This window comes from Chaetura pelagica, unplaced genomic scaffold (genome assembly GCF_000747805.2).
Source record: "Chaetura pelagica isolate M959 unplaced genomic scaffold, ChaPel_1.0 scaffold405, whole genome shotgun sequence".
Taxonomy (NCBI): domain Eukaryota; kingdom Metazoa; phylum Chordata; class Aves; order Apodiformes; family Apodidae; genus Chaetura; species Chaetura pelagica.
The window spans coordinates 2338194-2345696 of NW_009953489.1; positions in this window are offsets into that span (position 1 = coordinate 2338194).

Genomic DNA, 7503 nt, shown 5'->3' on the forward strand with positions numbered 1-7503 from the left:
ATTGACTGCCCCAAAGAAATAATAATAATAATGTATCTCCTCAGAAAAAGAATCTCACAGTATTCCAGCCCTTCTATATCAAGTGCCAGAAGCAGTAAACTGTCACCGTATTTCTGCTGCAACAGGGAAACTGTCAGTCACTCTGTTTTGCAACCCTACTAGCTTGATCAACCCCAAGGAAATCAACAGGTTGTCCTTGCAAAGGTAACACTGCCAGAGCAAGAGCTGTGTTCTCCAGATCAATGTCTGAAATAAAGCCCCTGAAGGGATCAACATTTCACAAATCAAGTTATTTTCTTGCTTCAAGTTTAGCTATTTCTACACTTTGAAGAGAATCTGCCCCTCCTGACTGTCCACGCAGCCATTGCTTTTTCCTGACCCATAAAAAACAAATTTACAAAGATTGTGAGAGTGAACACTACAAAATCTTTCAAATTCTGACAATAAAAAACTCATGACATGATGCTGCATGAAAAAGAAAGACAGTTCAGCACAGTATTAACAGCTGATGACAGTACACAGTGAAAAAAGAAATACTTGTCTGTTCCTTACAGCCTCCTTGCCAGAACAGCATATATTATGACTAACTCTTCACTAAGTCACTGAAAATACATCTGGTGGGACTTCAGCTTTGTTGCCAAGGTGATAGGCATTGAAAAATACCTAAAATGATAGATTAGATCCGTTTTCAGTCTCCAAACAGCCCTAAATTCACACACATGTAAAACTATAAAAAAACCCTTCCCTTCCATCCCTTGAAGAAGCTGGTAAACAAAGTTTATTTGGGACAAGAAAAATTGGCATGGAAGAACCTCCTCCTACCCCAGCCACAGTGACTCCAGAAACTTGTTTCAGTTCTCTATATGAGCAGCAGCATAGCTAGAGGTATTCCTAGCAGTTACACTTTAAGAGCCACAGGCAGCCACAAATCCTTCAGCAGTGCTGGTCTCCATCTAAAATACACAGCTGATTTCAAGAAGAACTGGGGTCAACAGTCCTGGGTACAAAGTACAGAATTATCTGTACAACCAGCAAGTAGCTTTTTTCATTAATAGGTTAAAATTCTGACTAAACCACTATCAAATTAGAACACCCAGATGATTTGAGTATTGTTCACTTTTTCCAGCTGTTTGTTTGCATTATGAGTCACGTCAGCTCTATTCTGGTCTCTCTACCTTTGAATATGACCCACTTAGAAAACACAGAGTTCAGCCCAATGCACCAAGGCTGAAAACTTCAACACAAAAGGCTGAGCTTCTTCTCAGCTATACTGATGTAAATTGGGAAAATTATTACTTAAATGGGAGAAACTTTTGGAGAATATATAGGTCTCTCATCTGAAACACACCCAGATAAAATCTGCTGACACTATCAACTGTTGAACAGCCCTCCCTTAAAAGCATACATGAGGGCTGAATCATGCACTTACACACACACAGCACAGGCAGGCACAGCTCAGTGGAAACCAGTGGCCACTTTCATTCAGTTGTGAGCAAAAATGAATCCTGAACTACACTCACAATAATTTATTGTTCAGTGTTGAAAACATGTCTTAAAGGAGTGCTTATGCAAGCCCTGAGACATAACCCAGAACATGAGAATATGACCACCACCTCACACTGTGTTCCAGAGAGATGTGGTGGTGACAGCCAAAACACTCTGATGGAGGCAGTCAAGACATGTCTGTGGTCAGCTGAGGGAAGTGACACAGCTGATCTTCCTCCAGTCACCAGGTCCTGACTGTGTACAGGGGAACTAATCTGCAACTTGATGCAAACTGTCTCTCCCCTGAGAACCAGCCAACACATTCCTCTGTAGTACAGAAGCCTGTTCAATCCATTATCCATAATCCAAAGAAGAACAGAATAATACATTATTGCAGGAGAAGAAGGGCTGGAAACTGCAAGAGGTGGTCAAAATGAAGACAAAACACTGCTACACTGCAAGGGTAGCATCAGACACAGGTCACTAGGTGAAAGGACTATAATGAGCCACATAAAACAAGGATAAGAGATGTGCAAATACTAGGGTAGAATATGAAAGATTTCCCTGGTGCAGCACAGTATATCCAAGCTCTAGAGCAAGCCCACCATGGGGCTGCACAGGAGCCTGGGGATCTCCTGCCTTCCAAATCAGCTCCACACAGGATTTATTTTTCCATCTCAAAAACCTCCTCCACATGAGACATGAAGTCACTCAGAATGAACAGAAATGAGTTCACTTAATATACATTCTTCTAGATCAGGGACAATGATCAGAACATGAGGCATGGCTGAGAGTTACAACTGCTGTAGGTTTTTGGTACCTGCATTTCCCTGCTGACAGGCAAAAGAGACTGAACTTCTGCTATGATCAAAGCTTCCTCCAGTCCTGCACCCAGCACACAAGGGCAGGCAGCTCTGCACCAGGAGGCAAGACTCCTCCATTTCACATGAAGTGGTTTTCTTCACAAATACCCACTTCCAAGTAAAGAGATGAGGAGACAGAGTTAGTAGAGTTCTCCTTTCTGATTTACTATCAGTTCTCCTCACACATGCAGGTGTGGCCACTGCATTAATGACTCAGGCTTGAAGACCCAGAACTTCTCACAAAGGCTGTTTTCAGCTCCAGAATCAGATGCCACCAAAGCCATGGCAGCAGGAGCACCCAGCTTCCATCCCTGCTGCACAGAGCCACAAGAGGGCAATGCTGTAAACAGCCATGCCAAAATACTCCCTTTTCCCTCACAGCCCAGTGTTTGCAGCTCTTCCTCTGGTGATTAAGAGGGCTTTTTTATTTTATTTTTAGCAGAACTCAGGCTTCAGTGTTGAAGAACCACAAGCATTCTCAAAGCAAACAGCCTGAAAGAAGGAAACGTCCTAATGGTGATAGCTCTCATCACAGCAGCCTCCATCCCTCCTGAAAGATCCTGGGGATGATTCATTTCCTCCAGTGTTTTAAAGGCACTGTTTTGAATTGTAGCTGTATTTTTACTGTGTGTGGAAACATTCAGTAAATAACATATGTTTAAACTTTGTTTTTGGATGGCATCCCATGAACTGACGAGCTCCTAATACAGACAAACAGTTGTTTCTCCCTCTCCCAATTGTGCTGGGACATCAACTGAGATCAGTTACAGCTCTTCAGGTTCTCAGTGGGACCTGAACAAGGGCCAAAAGAGGAGAAAAGGAAGGGAAAGACCAAAACCACAGAATGTAGTCACAAAAAACCCCCACTTTCCAAATGGGTAAAAGGTTTTAAAAAAAAGACCCCAAAAAGCTTCAGAGTCTCTGCCATCTACCCTTCCTCCCAGTCACCATCACATCCCAAATTTTGATCAAAACATCTGACAACCTGAAAATCCTGACTGAGGACACTGTTACTAGCAAAGCCCCAGTCCAGCCCCAAATGGGGAAAACCAAAGTAAAATAAAGCCTATTCTCCAGAGGGAAGTGTGAAGAGGCAGAACTCCCCAGAATACCAAGCAAATCAACCCACTCCAACATTAGTGGCACTGCCACACTCCCCCAGCTGAGTGTCAGTGAACTGGCTATTCCAGGCTGGCATTTCCAAGTTGCCAAGCACTGCAAAATACCCTGGCAAAAAGCTGCTGGAGCTCTACTTAACTCCACTAATGTCAGAGCTCTATTTTAACTTTGCAAATGCATCATCAGTGGATAATCAGAAATAAATACTTTGCAATCCTGCTGAGAGTCACTTACTGGTAAAGGCTGCTACTTCCTTTCCTTACTTCTCTGCATGGTGCTGCCTTTCACTGAGCAGGTGTGAAGCACTGAAAGTGGACATCTCATGAGCACTGTCTGATCTGATTCCACCTGGATGGGATTTAACAGTGACACTACTGGGCAGCTCTCTTCCAGTGCCCTGGATGCACACCCAGATCAGGAGCATGTGTACTCTGAGCATCTCTGTACAGTGATGGAGGTAACAGGATTTGTGCCACTGCAGGAGAAGCATCCAGTGCTGTCACCAGGCAGGCACAAGCAGAGCAGCTGTATTGGGAGGGCAGGAACATATTGGCATGTCTGCAAAAAGCAGAGTCACCTGCCAGTGTGCCAGACAGCTAATCAAGGGGCCTGATGAATCTACTCTTGTAATCAGTGTACTATTGCTATCAGGGAGCTGAAGGCTGTAGGATATAGTGTAAACACTGGACATTTGCCAACGTTTACAACTTCTGGGGAAGCAGAGATGAGGCAGAAAGCATGTCCTCTGAAATCCAGGCCTGGTGCACATGAAGGCTGCTCAGACTCTCCCACTGCCAGGTCAGTTACTTGTATTCTCTTTACTTTAAAAATTACCTGAATGCAACCCCCAATTCAGGAAATCCCTCATCAGTTCTCAACAGCCAAAATTCACAAGGACAGACCTGAGAAAAACTGCCCATATATTTCTCCATTCTCTTCCTTTGTCTACACATCTGCTGTGAGCTGCCCTCAGAGACAGACACTGATGAACCAGTGTGACAGCTTCTCTGCTCCTGTGCCCAGAGGACTCTATCTGACTGCCTTGCCTTTTCACACGACCATTGTTTTGTGGAGCCTCCAGCAGGAAAATACTTCACAAACTGACAAAACCAGCTTTAGGCTCAATAGCTGTGCACTATCCCCACCTAGGGAGTCTGCATCTGATACGGGAAATACAGTTCCAGCATGGCTTGTAGCTGAGAGCTCCAGCAAGTTTATTGCCTTTATGGGAAAAGAATTAATCATCCAGAGAATTTCTTTCCAAATCTCTTAGTCTTCTTAGTGTCTGAAGTGATTAATTATGATTTAGAGGCTGGGAAGACAAGGACTTGAACAAGAAACAGAACAAATGACATGACAGAGGTACACAAAGAGATAGGCTGCACAAAAAAAAAACCCCAATAACTTGAGGTTTTCTTAATGTAAAACCTAAGTGACGTTTGAAAAACCACTGCACAAAACACATCCGGAATCTTGAGTTTAAAAGGATTCAAAAGAAATTACAAGTAGACACATGAAACAACAATATATACAATTTTATTTTTAGATGGGATATCAAATACCTGGTTTGGAGAATCAGCCAACCACCCATTAACAGAAACAATACACAACTTGATAGTGACAAATTGCCCATAGCACAACTTTCTGCCTTTTCATGAAAAGCACTAGATAGCAATCAGGCAGAGATCTACTCAGAACTCAGTTAATCACACAGCAATTCCCAAGTCCAGTAGAAGCAAAAAAAACCCCACCAAAACAAAACCACAAGAGCAGCTGCTTCTTCCTAGACACTGTGGTTACTGTGGTGCTCAAGCTACTTTATATCTGCATTTAACCACATTTTGTTTATTGCAACCAATGTGCAACTTGATCACTTTGGCTTATATTTTACAAAAAGAAAAAAAAAAAAGAGCAACTCTTTTTGGTGTTAGGATTCCAAAGAAAAACTGCAAGTGCTTGGTTTGTGAAGCTGGTTATTCTTGTCCAACATCCTCTTTCCCACATGCTACTTGGTAGCAACACTGATGTTTGAGATGGAATTAAAATAGAAAGCTTGTATTTGTAAAGTGGGTTTAACACAGATATAAATGTTGGGTAGTAAATGTCACCATGCTATTTTAAGAATGGTTTCGTTCCCACCAGGACTCTGTAAAACACCCAAACTACAACAAAAAAATTACTCCGAACTTGGATTGGGGAGAAGCATTAGACCAGTATGGGCCTTTGAACATAAAGAGCTGCTGCTTCTTGTCCTGTGGGAAGGCTCTTACCTGTTCACTTCCACAGAAGAAGCACTTAAGAGACACTGTGTACCACGCTATGAACTCAGTAATTGGCTGAAGCCCTTACAAAAGTATATAAAGTATCTACAAAATCGGCTTTGTAATGGAACACGTCAAGCAGGCAGTCTTGTAGCTGGAGCTGGCAACAATCCCCCTTGGTAACATTATCAGAACTGTGCAACTCAACTGTGGAACACTATCTCACATCCCTGCTTTGGTGATGAAAGGAACAAATTCACAAACGTGTTGGATTCGTGCCTGTGAAATCAAAGTAGCAGTAGCATTTTTGCTTTGTCACCTTTTAGACATCCAGAAGCAGCCAAAGATTGATGCCTGATTCAATTTCCCCTGTGCTTTCCCTGTAGCATTGGAATTTCATCCCGCTGGAGAAAGCCTCCAGCCTCCTGGGGACTCTGCAGGTATTCAGCTCTCACTTAAACGAATTGTTATCTAAACACTCAACCACTGGAAAATCCCTCCATGTATTTAAACACTGAAGAAGCTCACCATCCCCCTATGTCACCAATGAAGTGCAGATACACCTCCTGCCCTATCTCCATGCTGAATTCCAGTGAAATCCATGGAGCTGGACCTCTCACCGCTCCAGCAAGTCAGCCCTGTGACAGGGCTTGCTGATGATAGATAAACTAATGCTGACAGCCAGCGTTGGTGGGCAAGTGCAGAGGACAGCATTCTCATTATCCACTCTGGAAATGAACAGCAGAGTCAAATCCAGAGCCTGAAACCACACCCGGAGCGCGGGGCGGGCAGGGAGGGGCTGCCATGCCAGCCGGGCTGTGCAGCAGATGTTACACGGGGCTGATTTCTGCTGCTTTCTCCTAGTGGCACCGGTTAAACTTCCACCACTCCCCGCTCTGTGCTGGGGACTGTGGAATAAACTATCTCATGGACAGGACGAGAGAAACCAGCAGCAACAGCCAAGGTCGTGTGAGACCTGCTCCTTCATTTCATCTGCCCGGACGGATGTTACATACGATCCTGTAACACAGTTTGAGAAACCCAAAGGAGGAGAGATCTCAGCTCCCACCCCCGCTGCTGCTGAGGACCCTGTCAGCTCATGCCAGACCCCAGCAAAGGACACTTTTTTGTTGGCTGATAAACTCGCATCATGCAGAAAGTTGGTAGTGGAAGATGGAAATTGTAACGAGGAGTAAGAAAAAACAAGAGACGTAAGGGGAAATGATGCCAGTATCATCCTTGTTAGGAAAGTCGGATTGTTTACATCCAAAAGCAAATCACATTCAAAGCAGTTTCATTCAAAGAGGATCTACTTACTAACGAGGCCTCCTTGAAACAAGTCATCCCCATTACTTTTTTTTTTTTTTTAAACACACTCTTCCTAGGAAACATTTTAAATACGATTTAAGTGTCTGCATTTCTTGAATTTCTATTCAATTAGAGCTTTCAAGCAGCCCTTCCCCCAGGAGAAGCACAGAACAAACAGAGCTCGCGCTGCTCCCCGCCACGAAAAGGGCCCCGTAGGGATTTTACCGGGGTTCAAGGGGGATGAACTGGGGGTGCCCCTGTCCCTGCCCCTCACGGGCGGCTCCGCAGGCCCAGCCCGGCCGCTCTGAGGCGTTTTGCCCCTTGTTTCCTCGGGGTGTCACCGACACGGGCTCCCCGCAGGACGGGGCCTCCGAGCGGGGCCCGAGGGGCGTGAGGGGCTGACGGAGCCCCCGGCCCGAGGGGCTGGCAGGGCAGTGACGGAGCCCCCGGCCCGAGGGGCTGGCAGG